Below are 15,878 nucleotides of genomic sequence, written 5' to 3'. Positions count from 1 at the left end.
GACTTTTAGGCAGGAATTAGACATTTACACTCAGAACTGCTCGTGGTTCTGCATATTGCAGCTGACAGGTTCACTTTTTAATAGCTACTTGTTTGTTTCTGTCCCTGGGGATCATCCTCATACTGCTGTAGATATTTTCAGGCATTTATTATTTGGACTTCTGTTTTCATTGAACCAGAAAACCATTACGAACTGAAATGAGTGGATTAATGATTATTTCAGAAGAATGTGCAGATTTCTGCTGTATCACTGCTTCCATTTCCAGACTTTGCCTTATCACTAGAGATGAGCGAACCGTCCGCGGTTCGGCTCGAGTTCGGTTCGCCGAACGGACGTCTCGTTCGAGTTCGACGAACCGAACTCGAACCGCATAGGAAACAATTGCAGGCAATCACAAACGCATAAAAACACCTAGAAAACACCCTCAAAGGTGTCCAAAAGGTGACAAACAACTCACAACACAACACAAACACATGGGAAAGTGACAAGGACATATACTCATGCGAAAACAAAAGAGCAGGACAAGGAAAAAGAGGAGACACAGATATAGGCATGGCACGCCCTTCTAAAATCATGTAAAACACCGCAAGGTGACTCCAAGCGGAGTCTCCCTTTTTTCCAAAAATTGGGCCACACACACACCCCCCCCTTCACCCCTTCAGTGGCAGCTTGTGCCCCAGTTGTACACTTCACAGCTAGATTTGCATCAAGCACATTCAAAAATACGCCATACTTAACCGTCCCCAGGATGACCCCGGGGTAGGTAGCAAAGTCTTTCCTGATCCCAGCGCTGTGCATCTTGGATCATTTTTAAAAACAATGTAAGCAAGGGTTACTCCAATCTGAGTCTCCCTTTTTTCCAAAAATTGGGCCCCACAGACACCCCATCAGTGGCAGCACTTGTGCCCTAGTTGTACACTTTACAGCTAGATTTGCATCAAGCACATTCAAAATACACAAGCATTTACTCTCCCCAGGATGACACCGGGGTAGTAAATTCCTTGTGGATCCATGACTTGTTCATTTTGATGAACGTTAGTCTGTCCACATTGTCACTGGACAGACGCGTGTGCTTATCTGTCAGCACACACCCAGCAGCACTGAAGACACGTTCAGAGACAACACTGGCAGCTGGACACGACAAAATCTCCACGGCGTAAGGGGAAGGCTCTGGCCATTTTTCAAGATTTGAAGCCCAAAATGAGCAAGGCTCCATTTGCAAAGTCAAGATGGGCAATGAGCCCCATAGGGGTGAATGAGCCCATGACTATCGGGAGGGTATAGGGTAGGAAGGGGTTAATGTTGAGGGAATAGGGCTGTGTAAGGGATTAAGGGATTGGTGGTTTGTTGAGCGGCGAGGATTGGGCCAGAGGTCATGAGGGGTGGGGAGAAAAGGGGGGGTTTATAAGGGGCAGTTAGGGGCAGTACCTCCTCTTTTGCCGTTGGTGCCAGTCGTGTTTGGTCAGCATCGCCGGTTCCAGGATGGCTGACCTAGCTGCGCTTTTGGAGTGGGTCCGTGGAGCCTCGGAAGTCCTGGGAGTGGATGTGGTGCGGGAGCAGCTGCGCGCAGCCTGTGGGGACGGAGCGACGGTGCCCTCAGCTGTGGCTGCGGCTGCAGCACCCGGACCTGTGCTGCGTGCTCGGCGGTCGCGGCCGCCGGAGCGTTACTCCCCCAGCGGGAGGGGAGCAAGATCCAGGAGCCCCTTACGGGACCCTCCGGGGCAGGGGAGCCCTCTCCAGCCTGCAGGAGCTTTGCCGGCCTCCGGGAGGAATCCTCATCGGAGATCCTGCGGGCCGGAGGTGGGCGGAGCTTGTTTGCGGCCTACTTCCGGTCCGCGGGCGGCAAGGCCCCGGACCAGATTAACGGCAGCCCCCGGTGATGTGCCGGCCGGGGGCAGAGCCCTGCAGACCAATGTAGCGTCGGGGACTCCCTGCAGACGGCAGGGGAGGCATGCGGATAGTGCAGCACAGGAGCTGCAGATCGCCAGACACAGGGCTGCGGGGGATGGGTCCAGCAGCCGGCAGGGCCACAGCAGGCTGTCGGTGGTGACGGTCCCCCCCAGGACTCAGCGGATATCGGAGGCCGGACGGCCTTCCTGCAGTCGGCAGGGAGGGAGACCAGTGGGGATGGCAAGTGGAGCCGAAGTGCAGCAGCCGACCTCGGGATCATCGTGGGTGGACGGCGGCAGGACGCCGCGTCGGGCGACACGAAAAAGGTCCAGCAGGAGGCGATTGGAGGAGCAGGGTGCGGTGACCGTGAGGGTTGACGGCCGCCAATCGCGAGCTGTCCCCTTGCTGGTCCCCCCTGAGGTCCTCAGCGGCGATTCGGACTCTGGTGACGAGGACGGAAGCGACAACACAGCGAGACGGATGGAGCGTCAGGAGACTCGTGATACGGCTGTTCCGGATCCGATTCAGAGGCAGCCCGGTGAGCGAACGACGAGTATGCTTAATGTTGTGGGTAGTGTGGGGGGGGTGTCTTCGGTGTCGGCGAGTGCGCAGGGCTCTGGGGTTCGGGAGCCGGCGGCGTTACCGGGGGCAGAGTTTTGGGGGCAGTTATTGGGGGTGTTGCAGGGGCTGTCGGCTGAGCGAGCAGGTGCGAGCGGGTCTGGTTCTCCGGCGGGGGCTTGGGTGGGTCCCTCGGGTGGCGTGCCGCCGGGGGTGGCGGCGCAGAGTGTTGTTACGCAGGGAGCTGCAGTGGCGACAGAAGCAGGGCAGGTGGCAGGAGTAGCGGCCGGGTCGGACGCGGTGAAGGACGGGGGAAAAGAGAAGGAAAAGGAGAAAGAGGATGAGGTGGTGCGGCTAGATGATAGGGCGCGGAGCGAGGTATACGTTTGCTTCGAGAGTCCGCTGGGGGTGCATTTAAAAAAGGAGGTGAGGGAGAAGATATGGAAAGGGGAGTATGTGGAAATTTTTTCCCTGCTTCCCCTTGAGAAATTTAACTTGGATAAGGTGAAGCCAAGCGACTCAAAAAAGGAGAAGGAGGATGAGGAAAAGAGGAGGTATAGGCTTATTCCCAGGACATTTACCAACTGGTTACAGGCCTTTGCGATCTTAGCCAGTGTCATTGGGGAAAAGGAGCCGGAACATTGTTCCGCACTTTTCGGGTATATGGATTCGATTGGGGAGGCGTATAGAGTGTACGGCGGTTTAGGTTGGTTGAGGTACGATGAACAGTTTCGGCAGCGCAAGGCTCTGCGGGCCGGACTAAAATGGGACCACAAGGACATCTCCTTGTGGATGAGGTTAATGACAGCCCCGGCTCAGCCCTTTCGTGGGGCTGCCGGGGGTTCGGGTACAAGCAACGGGTCTTCGGCGGGTCAGAGAAAGGGAGCTTGCTGGCAATTCAATGAGGGACAGTGTAAATTTGGGGCCTCGTGCCGTTTCAAGCACGAGTGTTCCGGATGTGGAGGTTCCCATCCTGTGTCCAGGTGCTTTAAGAAAGGGAAGGGTAAGCCCGGGGAAGGGGCTGGAAAAAGGGAGGACGCCGGGGAGGGTAGAGGCGATGCTTCCCTATTTAAGTAGGTATCCGGATGTACGGGCGGCCGAGTTATTGAGGAAGGGTTTTACGGAGGGTTTTCGGATTCCGTTTGAATCTGGGGCCCCAGTTTTTCGCCCGGGTAACTTGAGGTCTGCAAGGGAACATCCGGAGGTTGTGAAAGAGAAGCTGGACAAGGAGGTTGAATTAGGGAGGATGGCGGGCCCCTTTCAGGACCCACCAATTTCCAATCTTCGGATTTCGCCATTGGGGGTGGTTCCCAAAAAAGAGCCGAAGAAATTTCGGCTCATACATCATTTATCCTACCCGGCTGGGTTGTCGGTGAATGATGGGATATCACCTGAGCTGTCAGCGGTTTGTTATGTGTCTTTTGACAGAGCTTTGGATTTGGTGCGGGCAGCCGGGCGTGGGGCCCTGATGGCAAAAGCGGATGTGGAGGCAGCGTTTCGCTTGCTCCCAGTGCATCCGGACAGTCAGCATCTGTTGGGATGTATGTGGGAGGGAGAGTTTTATGTGGACCGATGCCTGCCCATGGGATGTTCTATTTCTTGTTCTTATTTCGAGGCGTTTAGTTCTTTTGTGGAATGGGTAGTCCGGGACATGGCGGGGGTGCACTCCGTGATACATTACTTGGACGATTTCCTTTGTGTTGGGCCGGCAAGGTCCTCGGTTTGTTCATTGTTGTTGTTTACGTTGCAGCGGATAGCGCAGAGTTTGGGTATTCCTTTGGCAAAAGACAAAACGGAAGGGCCAGTGACTGCTTTATGCTTTTTGGGCATAGAAATCGACACGATGGCAATGGAATGCCGCTTGCCGGAAGGGAAGTTGGTGGATTTAAAAGCGTCAGTGCGGTCATTGTACCAGGCTAAAAAGGTGAAGCTGAGAGAGCTGCAGTCAGTTTTGGGAAAATTGAATTTCGCCTGTCGCATCATGCCGATGGGGCGCATATTTAATAGGAGATTGGCGAGCGCGACTGCTGGGGTGACAGCGCCGAATCATTTTGTCAGAGTGACGAGGTTGATGAAAGGGGATCTGCTGGTTTGGGATTCTTTTTTAGACAAGTATAATGGTAGGACACTGTGGATGAGCAAGGCAATGTCCAATAGTCAGATTGAGCTGTTTACGGATGCGGCAGGGGCGACGGGTTTTGGAGCGATTTTCCAGACTCATTGGTGCGTGGCACAGTGGCCACAAGCATGGAAGGAGAAAGGGCTGGTGAAGAATTTGGCTTTGCTGGAATTGTTCCCGATCATAGTGGCGCTCGAACTGTGGGGCTCGGAATTTTCGGGAAAAAAGGTTTGCATGCATTGTGATAATATGGCGGTGGTTCATTCGATCAATTCGTTGTCAGCAAAATCTCCCCCGGTGGTGGGGTATCTGAGGCATCTTGTGCTCCGTTGCTTGGCACTGAACATTTGTGTTGTGGCGAGGCATGTGCCGGGGGTTCAGAATGAAGTGGCTGATGCGCTGTCTCGGTTTCAGTTTCGCAGGTTCAGAAGGCTGGTGCCGGGAGCAGACGACGATGGAGCACTATGTCCGGAATGGTTGTGGGATCTAGCCTTGGCGTAGCTTGGGAGGGCATTAGGAGATCGGTGTCTGAGGCTACTTGGTGCCGATACCAGGCAGTGTGGAAGGAGTGGGAAGAGTTAGGCGGATCGGAGTTCATGGGGCCGGGTTATAATGGCCGAGTGGTGGGGGTTTTGGCGGTGATTAGTGGCGATTTTTCAGCGGGGCGGTCCGTATCGGTAATGAGTTACCGTTTGTCAGCCTTGGCCTTTTTATTCAAGTTGCAAGGTGTGCGGGATGCCACGAAGGATTTTCTAGTACGGCAGGCCATGAAGGGTTTTAGGAGAGGGGTGCGGTCGCGGGACTCTAGGCGGCCGATATCGCTACCATTGTTGGTGCGTTTAGTGGGCTGCTTGGGGGAAGTATGTGTGTCCCCTTACGAGCAGAGGCTGTTTGCAGTGGCATTTGTGTTGGCTTTTTTCGGGGCCTTTCGGATTGGCGAGTTGGTTAGTCCGGCGAAGCAGGTAGTAGGAGGTTTGTTGTTGGAAGACGTAACGCTTGGAGTTGATCGAGTGGAATGTCGATTACGTTTTTCCAAAACGGACCAGGTGGGGCGTGGGCGCCTGGTGGTTTTGTATGGGATACCTGGACACCCATTGTGCCCGGTTGGGCAGGTGACGGAGTTTTTGAAGATAAGGGGAGGTTATCCTGGGGTTTTCTTGAGACACATGGAGGGTTCTGCGCTGTCCAGATTCCAGTTTATTGCGGTTTTAAAAACGGTGTTGGCACGAGTAGGGGAGGTGCCAGGTGACTATGGGTCACACTCCTTTCGGATTGGGGCAGCGACAGAGGCGGCCAAGTGGGGCTTGAGTGATGATTGTATCCGGCGTATTGGGAGATGGGAGTCGTCCAGGTTCCGTTTGTACATACGGCCTCACCTGCTGAGGGGTGAGGGGGAGTGACTCGGCTGGTTTGGAATTACAGGGGTTAATAGGTGTTTATTGTGAGGCATGGTTTTCGTTCAGTTGCTGTTTACTCTTGGTTTTATATTTTTTAGGTGTGTGCCTGGTGTGGATTCTCGGGCATTCCTTTGTTCACTGGGGAGCGTTGCGGGCGGATGTGCGTCCCGACGGTCGGCAACTTGGAGTGGCGAGGACGGATGCACGGGTCAAATGGATCGGGATTCGGGGCATGACCTGGGGGAGAGTTCGGCCAGAGGTGGCTTACTATAGTAGGATCGACCAGGATCCTAATGTTCTCATTTTGCATGTGGGGGGGAATGATTTAGGGGTGAGGACAGCAAGGGAACTAAAAAGGGACATTAAGCTGGATCTTTTGCACCTGTGGAGAGCGTTCCCGGGTATTATTATCGTATGGTCGGATATTGTGGCTAGGGAAAATTGGCGTTTTGGGAGGTCGGTCGACCGTATTAATAGGGCACGAATTAAATTGAATAGGGCGATTGGCCGTTTTGTGGCGCGGAATGGGGGCTTGGTGGTGCGACATAAGGAATTGGAGGAGTCGGCAGGTCAATATTTGAGGAGAGATGGGGTGCATCTCACAGATATCGGCTTGGACTTGTGGATGCTTGGTTTGCGGGATGGTCTGGAGCAAGCCATAGGGGTGTGGGGGGCCCGGGCCACGTAAGGAGTCACGCGGCCGGTCTGTGGCGGGGGGATAGGTCCGTTCCTAGAGGCTGGGAGCACCGATAGTCGGTGGGGAGTATGAAGTCACTCAGGGGTAGTGGCTTCAGACAGGATTGGGAACTTGTGGGCGTAGGTCCTGCAGGTTCTGGGGAGGGGTATTTTAACGATGGAACGTTAGTACCCCACACCTTGGGTTGGTTGGACACAGCCGAGGTGGTCCTCTGGGCCAGTGGTATGTTACGGCCAGGGGATAAGGATGATTAGTGGCTTCTTGGACGGACCTATCGGTTGTTTGCCAGTTGGGAGGGTATACATGTATCGGTTTATGTTTAAAGAGGGTGGCATGCTGAGCCACAAGTTTTGATACATGTATACTGTTAAATAAAAGCTGTGGCCATTCGCCCAAAAAGTTGTTATGTCTTTATTTCAAGTAGAGTGGTTAAGAGGTGTTTTGGTACATGGGAGACCCAATTATCCCTTTTAGATACGTCAAGATGGGCAATGAGCCCCATAGGGGTGAATGAGCCCATGACTATCGGGAGGGTATAGGGTAGGAAGGGGTTAATGTTGAGGGAATAGGGCTGTGTAAGGGATTAAGGGATTGGTGGTTTGTTGAGCGGCGAGGATTGGGCCAGAGGTCATGAGGGGTGGGGAGAAAAGGGGGGGTTTATAAGGGGCAGTTAGGGGCAGTACCTCCTCTTTTGCCGTTGGTGCCAGTCGTGTTTGGCCCGCCCACCCGCCCTTAATATATAAAAAAAAAAAAAAAAAAAAAAAAAGAATGTAAAATTATATATAAAAAAAAAAAAAAAAAAATGAAAAATTCAAAAAAAAAAAAAAAAAAATTGTAAAGGTTTATATGGTGGTTTTCTTTGTTTGTCGCAGCGGGGGGATAGGTCCGTTCCTAGAGGCTGGGAGCACCGATAGTCGGTGGGGAGTATGAAGTCACTCAGGGGTAGTGGCTTCAGACAGGATTGGGAACTTGTGGGCGTAGGTCCTGCAGGTTCTGGGGAGGGGTATTTTAACGATGGAACGTTAGTACCCCACACCTTGGGTTGGTTGGACACAGCCGAGGTGGTCCTCTGGGCCAGTGGTATGTTACGGCCAGGGGATAAGGATGATTAGTGGCTTCTTGGACGGACCTATCGGTTGTTTGCCAGTTGGGAGGGTATACATGTATCGGTTTATGTTTAAAGAGGGTGGCATGCTGAGCCACAAGTTTTGATACATGTATACTGTTAAATAAAAGCTGTGGCCATTCGCCCAAAAAGTTGTTATGTCTTTATTTCAAGTAGAGTGGTTAAGAGGTGTTTTGGTACATGGGAGACCCAATTATCCCTTTTAGATACGTCATGGCATCGATGTTCATTTGGAGATACTCCTGTATCATCCTCTCCAGCCGTTGACTATGTGTCAGACTTGTTGTCTCTGGTGGCCTTGCAAAGGAGGGTCTAAAAAAATTATGAAAAGATTCAATAAAATTGCTGTTACCAGCACCAGATACGGTGCTGCTGGTACGGGTAGACTGTTGAAGATGACGAGACCGTCCCATGTTTGTCAAGTTACAACTAGGAGATTCACTCCCTGCACCTGCACGGTTGTTTGGTGGAAAAGCCGAGCTAAGATCGAGTAACAGCTTCTGCTGATACTCCTGCATACGTGCGTCCCTTTCTATGGCTGGAATTATGTCACAAAATTTGGACTTGTACCGGGGATCTAATAGTGTGGCAAGCCAGTAGTCCTCATCACTTCTAATTTTGACAATACGAGGGTCATGTTGGAGGTAGTGCAGCAAGAAGGCACTCATGTGTCTTGCGCAGCCATGCGGACCAAGTCCACGCTGTGTTTGTGGCATAGAGGTGCTAACCGTTCTTTCTTCCTCTGACATCTCCCCCCAACCTCTTTCAACTGAAATTTGACCAAGGTCTCCCTCATCCGCTGAGTCTTCCATGTCCATGGACAGTTCGTCCTCCATTTCTTCATGTTCTCCTGCACCTTCCTCAACATTTCGCCTGCTACCATGCGCCCTTGTTGATCCCTGTCCCCCATGGTCCCATGCCTGCCGCGTTGGTGATGATGAACGTCTGGACCTTGGTGATGTTGTTGTGTCTTGCGCATATGAATCCTCCTGTAGTTCCTCCCCTTCCTGTTGTCCCACCCCCTGACTCCGAATAGTGTTTAGCGTGTGCTCCAGCATGTAAATGACTGGAATTGTCATGCTGATAATGGCATTGTCAGCGCTAAACATATTCGTCGCCATGTCGAAACTGTGCAGAAGGGTGCATAGGTCCTTGATCTGAGACCACTCCATCAGGGTGATCTGCCCCACCTCTGCATCTCGTTGGCCCAGGCTATATGTCATGACGTATTGCACCAGGGCTCGGCGGTGCTGCCACAGTCGCTGTAACATGTGGAGAGTCGAATTCCAGCGTGTCGCCACATCGCATTTCAGGCGATGAACCGGCAGGCCGAAAGACTTCTGGAGCGATGCAAGTCGCTCAGCAGCGGTGGTTGAACGGCGGAAGTGAGCAGACAGTTTTCGTGCCCTGTTCAGAAGGCCATCTAGGCGGGGATAGTGTGTTAAAAATTGCTGGACAACAAGGTTCAACACGTGAGCCATACAAGGCACGTGTGTCACCTTGCCCAGGCGAAGGGCCGCACCCAGGTTTGCAGCATTGTCGCACACGGCCTTACCAGGCTGCAGGTTGAGTGGAGACAACCATTTATTAAACTCAGTCTCCAGAGCTGCCCACAACTCATCCGCTGTGTGACTCCTATTTCCAAGACATGTCAAGCTAAAGACCGCCTGATGCCGTTGCGCTCTGCTGCCAGCATAGTAATGAGGGGTGCGTGATTCCTTCTGCGCAGTGAGAACGATGGTGGCCTGACCAGGCAGGCTTGGGGCGGAGGTGGAGGACCCAGATGAGGTGGAGGAGGCAGAAGCAGTGGAGGAACTTGGACAGACAGAGGATTGACACACAAGTCGTGGGGACGGCAAGACTTGTGCAGCAGACCCTTCACCATCTATCACCATAGTTACCCAGTGCCCAGTCAGCGACATGTAACGTCCCTGTCCATGCTTACTGGTCCAAGTATCGGTGGTGAAATGCACCCGTTCACACACACAGTTTCTCAAGGAAGCGGTGATGTTGTGTGCGACATGCTGGTGTAGCGCGGGCACACCTTTCTTAGAGAAGTAGTGGCGACTGGGCATCTGGTACTGGGGCACAGCGACAGACATAAGGTCTCTAAAATCCTGTGTGTCCACCAGGCGGAAAGGCAGCATTTCGGTAGCCAAGAGCTTACAGAGGGATAAAGTCAACCTCTTAGCTTTGTCATGGGTCGCAGGAAATGGCCTTTTATTTGTCCACATCTGAGGGACAGAGATCTGGCTGCTGTGTGTAGACGGTGTTGAGTAGGGTGTCCCTGGAAAAATGCAGGTTTGTGAGGAAAGTGCAGGCGTAGACATGATGTTGCCTTCATCCAACGTTGGTGCTATCGATGTCTGAGAGAGCTGTACACACGCACTTGTTTCCCCTTCCAAACCAACTGACGACCTACCAAGCAAACTGCCTGTTGCGGTTACAGTGGTGGAAGTTGTGGGTGGAAAACCAGGTGTGACAGCTGTCCCCACAGTCCTAGAAGATGACGAGCGCGCGGATGCACTGGAAGGGGCAGGCGGTGGATGGTTCGCTCCGCTAGGCCGCATTGCAGCATGGTTTGCTTCCCACCGGGACATATGATATTTATTCATGTGACGATTCATGGAAGAAGTTGTCAAACTGCTGAGGTTTTGCCCTCTACTAACAGAATCATGACAAATTTTACAGATCACATAATTTGGGCGATCTTTTGCTATGTCAAAAAAGGACCAGGCTAGGCAAGGCTTAAAGGGCATGCGACCTGCTGATCCACCCCAACTAGTGCTCAGAGGCACAGTGGTGGCTGAGGATGCAATTGTAGACGTGCTACCAGTACTCCGACTCTGTCCAGGAAGGCGCAAGGTAACTTCGTCGTCAGTTGCATCCTCCTCCACCGTCTCTGTTGACCTCCTCGAGGGCCTGACTGTGGGTTGACGACAGTAGTTGGGATCTAGAACTTCCTCATCAATTGTTGTATTTGCACTCCCCTCACCCTCAGACGGAGCCTCTTCTTGCCCTGACCGAATATTTAAGTTGTCATCCCAATCTGGTATCTGCGTCTCATCGTCATCAGTATGTTCCTCATTGTCGTCTACAACAGGTGTTTCAGTTTGTGAATAAGGGTCAAGATTATGCTCAGAAACTTGGTCCTCACGGCCTGAATCAGAGTCACAAAGGTTCTGGGCATCACTGCAGACCATTTCCTGGTCTGTACTCACTGTAGCTTGGGAGCAGACCTCTGATTCCCAGGCTATAGTGTGACTGAACAGCTCTGCAGACTCAGCCATCTCAGTTCCACCATACTGTGCAGGGCGGATGGAGACTTCAGAGCTGGGAGAAAGCAAGTGTGATTGGGATGACAACTCAGAGGACTGGTGTTTTTTGGATGCGGTAGTTGAGGTGGAGGAGAGGGCACTTGTTGGACCACTTGAGATCCATTCAAGCATTTTCTTTTTTTGGCCATCATCTACCTTTGTTCCAGTTGTTCGTGTCCGTAAAAAAGGGAGCACATCGGATTGTCCACAGTAAGTAGTAGACATCTTACTTTTGCTGGAAGATGGTCTATCTTCAGCAGATGTTAATGGAGCTTTGCCACCTTCCCCACGGACAAACCCTTTTTTTCCTTTTCCAACACGCCTTTTCCCCTTTCCACCAGCATCTGTCATTTTGCCACTCATTTTGATTGCGACAAGATTGTGCACTTAAAATATGGTAGTAAAAATTGAGAGGTGGTGTAGATTGCAGCGGTGGTCTACCTTTATTAACAGCAGAATAAACAACAATAACTATCCCTGACAATGCAACTACGGCCCTTAAACTGGCAGCATAGTTTGCTAGTATAATGGCTTAGTAAAAATGAGTTTGAGTGTGCAATGCAGAGGTGCTGCACATAGGTTTGCACCAGTGGGACACTAATGGAAGTCCAACAGCCACTTTTAGGATGCCACTAAGTTTACTCAGTGTTTGCTAGTATAATGGCTTAGTAACAATGAGTTTGAGTGTGCAAAGGGCAGGAGGGTACAGTGGCAGGGTTGTGGGTCTGGGTGGAGGAAAGGAAGCCTCCCTTTCTATCCCTCCTAATGGGGAAATGCAGCGAGGAAATCCCTGACCTTAGCTACACAGGCGCTGTCATCTTGTGTAGCTGTTAAAATCTGTTTTCACGGACCTGATTGTCACCTATGGCTCTGACCCTGCCGGTATTAGCTCTTACAAGCGCTGAAAGAAACTTCTATCCTTATTCTGTATAGCGCTGTGTATAGAGTGTACACAGCAGTATCGGAGACAGGAGCTACGCCAGCGGTGACTGACACCAAGACGCAGAAGGCAGATAATGGCGTGCTGGAAGAAAATGTCCGTTTTTATAATGCAGGGACATGTGACATGGACATCCTATCACACATGCCGTTGCTTCTCTGACTAAAAGTCCACTTGGCTGTGTGTGTGTCTGAGATTGGCTGACATGCTGGCCCGCCCCACTACACGCGCGCGCTTAGGGAAGGAAGACAAGGAAAAAAAAAAATGGCGATCGCCATTATCCAAACAGCAGTGATCTGAATGCGCTGTTCCCGCACACTATACGCTGAAATTTCATAATAGTGTGAGTCACAGAGTGACTTACACTATTACAGCGGAAAGCCAGCTAGTAATTAGCTTGTCTTTTTGCTGCTAGAACCGTTCTCGAACGTATCTAGAACTATCGAGCTTTAGCAAAAAGCTCGAGTTCTAGTTCGATCTAGAACAGCCCCCAAAATCACTCGAGCCGTGAACTGGAGAACCTCGAACCGTGAACCGCGCTCAACTCTACTTATCACATCACCTTCTGCACATCCCCTGATCTACTTTTAGGCCTTTCCAGTCTGTTGTTGCATTAGATATGTCTGCTCAGTGGACATAATATATACGACAGGATATAAAGTTTTGAGGAAAAATATTTAGTTGGTATTTTATTAATTTAAATCCATTGTTTCTGAAGTTAGGAGTCCGGTGGGCAGTCCTATGTATGCACATGTCATATCTCTGCAGTCATTGTGGGAATCCATCCATTGGACTCACAAAGTTAGCTTCACATTTGGAAATGAATTATTTATTTTTGTCTTTGCAATTCTTGCCTCCTTTTGATTTGATCGTGCCTAGTTTTGGATTGGATTCTCTAATAGTACACTTCAAAGAAGTGAGATGAATTATTATTATTTTTTTTTCTATGTGGTGTTTTTTAAGTTTTCTGGAAAAAGGGAAATACTAAAAAACTCATATGAACCTCAAAGGCGATTCCCATTTAGATAAATTTTTTTAAAGAATGATTTTAAATCGGATCTGCTCCGAAAAGCTGTTACCACCAATGTATAAGAGTAAAGCCCGCTTTACACGCTACAATAAATCTTACGATGTGTCGGCGGGGTCACGTCGTAAGTGACGCACATCCGGAATCGTAAGTATGATTGTAGCGTGTAAAACCTCTGTGCAATTGCGATTGAACGAAAATCCGTTCATCGCATGCACGTCGTTCATGCCTCAAAAAATGAACGTGAGGTTGTGCAATGTTCCCGAGGCAGCACACATCGCAGTGTGTGACACCCCGGGAACATTGAACGACAGCTTATCTCCGTCCGCGGCTCCCGCCGACAATGCGGAAGGAAGGAGGTGGGCGGGATGTTTACGTCCCGCTCATCTCCGCCCCTCTGCTTTTATTGGCCGGCTGCCGCGTGACGTCGATGTGACGCCGAACGTCCCTCCCACTCCAGGAAGTGGACGTTCGCCGCCCTCATCGAGGTCGTATGGTAGGTAAGTACGTGTGATGGGGGTGAATCGTCTGTGCGGCACGTTCAACAAATTGAACGTGCCGCACATACGATGGGGGCATTGCAAATCGCATACGATATTGTATGCGAAATTGCAACGTGTAAAGCAGGCTTTATGTAATTCAGTGGCCAAGGTTTGGTATGCTGTCCTGTCCCTCAGGTCCAGTGCCCACAGTAACCTATGTTCTGGCTTCTTCCTGCTCCTCAAGTCCAGTGCCCGCAGTACCCAGTCTTCTGGCCTCTCCCTTTTCCTGCTCCTTATTCTAGTGCCCACAGGACCCAGTCTTCTGGTTTCTCCTGCTCCTCAGTCCAGTCTCTCCAGTACACAATCTTCTGTCCTCTCCCTTCTGCTCCTCAGTCCAGTGTCTGCTGTACCCCATCTTCTGGCCTCTCCCTGCTCTTCAGTCCAGTGCTCTCATTACCTCGTCTTCTGGCCTCTCCCTTCTCCTGCTCCTCAGTCTAATACCTGTAGTACCCAGCCTTCTGGCCTCTTCCTGCTCCTCACGCCAGTGTCCGCTCGTGATGGTGGGATATTGTAGTTCATGTACCATTTTGTGTGGGTTCATGTTTTGGGCGTGGTGGTCTATCTATTTGATGTATTGTTTATCCTGTCTGCAGGGTTATATAGCTTCTTGAAGCGCTTCTGTCCCTAGGTGTGGAAGAGGGGGCCTGGTATCCACCTAAACTTTCTGCTTACCTGGGAAATTAGTGATTATAGGTGAGACTTATAAGAGAAAAGCAAGATTGATCCTCTGAGGAGAGGCTGACACCCCAGAGAGACTGAGGACTATATTCGTGTTTCTGGACTAGTTTACCCTCTGTATGGTGGATTATGTTATGGACCATTTGATTTGCTTGGAATAAATGTTCTTTGGATTGTACAGCCAACTCTTGCTCTGTTGATTGTGTGATATGGGAGAACGACCCCGTCACACCGCTGTACACCATGTTTTGGCCCTACAATACCCCATTATCTGGGCTCTCACTGCTGCGCCTCAATCCAGTGTACGCTATACCCCATCTTCTGGCCTCTCCCTGCTCTTCAGTCCAGTGCTCTACAGTACCTCATCATCTAGGCTCTCACTGCTGCTCAGTCCAGTGCCTGCAGTACCCCATCTTCTGGCCTCTTTCTTCTCCTGCTACTCAGTTCAGTATTCACTGTTCCCTTGTTTTGGCCTCTCTTCTCCTGCTCCCTTGTCCAGTGCCCACAGTACCCAGTCTTCTAGTCTCTCACCTCTCCTGATCCTAAGGCCCAGTGACTGCAGTACCCAGTTTTCTGTCCACTCACGTTTCCTGCTCCTCACATCCAATGTCCATAGTCCTCAGTCTTCTAGTCTCTCCCTTCTGCTCCTCAGGCCCAGTGCCTGCAGTTACCCAGTCTTCTAGTCTCTCCCTTCTGCTCTTCAGGTCCAGTGCCTGCAATACCCAGTCTTCTGTCCTTACGTTTCCTGCTCCTCAGGTCCAGTGCCCATTGTACCCAGTCTCCTAGTCTCTCCCTTCTGCTTCTCAGGTCCAGTGCCAACATTATCCAGTCTTTTGGCATCTCACTTTTCCTGCTCCTCAGTTGTCTTCTGTCCTTTCATTTTTCCTGCTCCTCAGGTCCAGTGCCCGTAGTACCCATTCTTCTATCTTCTTCTGATTTTTTTTTTTTTTTTTTGTTTTCTGCTTCTCAGGTCCAGTCCATTCACTACCCCAGTCTTCTATCCTCTCACTTTTCCTGCTCCTCAGGTCTAATGCCTGCAGTACCCCATCTTCTAGTCTCTCTTTTCTACTCCTCAGGTCCAATGCCTGCAGTACTCTAGTATTCTATCCTTTTCACTTTTCCTGTTCCTCAGGTCCAGTGCCCGCAGTCCCAAGTCTTCTGACCTGTCCCCTGTTAATGACAACTCTTTTATTGATGAAAAGATATTTTTTCACATGAAGAATCAACAAAAACGTTTCGGCTGTTTGCCTTCAGTTTTTTATAGTTTTTTTTATATGACTCTATATAATAGAAAAACATATTATTACAAAAATTATCATATTGATACAATCATTACAGAAAACTGAATATTAATTTTCCTTTACCTAGGAGAATAATTATGGATTGATACTAGAACATATTCTGTTGTCATCATAGTAGAACGCTTATAGTGTATGCATCTATATAGAGAAACAACATTATTAATATACAACAATGTATAATACCATCGAAATCGTATGGCAAGAGCATTGTACAACAAAAGGAACAGTAATAAAAAAATTTTTTCGCAAGGATAGAAAAAGCAGCGAATGAAACCCAGAGTTCCAT

General features: G+C 50.4%; 2 protein-coding genes across 5 annotated transcripts in view; one reads left to right on the top strand and one right to left on the bottom strand.

Moving 5' to 3' along the window:
* Window positions 1-15,878, top strand: part of OPLAH (5-oxoprolinase, ATP-hydrolysing) — a gene marked incomplete at its 3' end in the record, with an annotated part of 146,570 nt that overhangs the window by 34,417 nt on the left and 96,275 nt on the right. The gene's annotated exons all lie outside the window — the stretch shown is intronic.
* The window catches only part of LOC142316897 (uncharacterized), a 174,549-nt gene that overhangs the window by 134,879 nt on the left and 23,792 nt on the right, over window positions 1-15,878 (bottom strand). The window lies entirely within an intron of this gene.

The sequence above is a fragment of the Anomaloglossus baeobatrachus genome, chromosome 6, assembly GCF_048569485.1.
Source record: "Anomaloglossus baeobatrachus isolate aAnoBae1 chromosome 6, aAnoBae1.hap1, whole genome shotgun sequence".
In the NCBI taxonomy this organism is placed as follows: domain Eukaryota; kingdom Metazoa; phylum Chordata; class Amphibia; order Anura; family Aromobatidae; genus Anomaloglossus; species Anomaloglossus baeobatrachus.
Note: the sequence above shows the minus strand (reverse complement) of the source record. Positions and strands in the feature narration are given on the sequence as shown.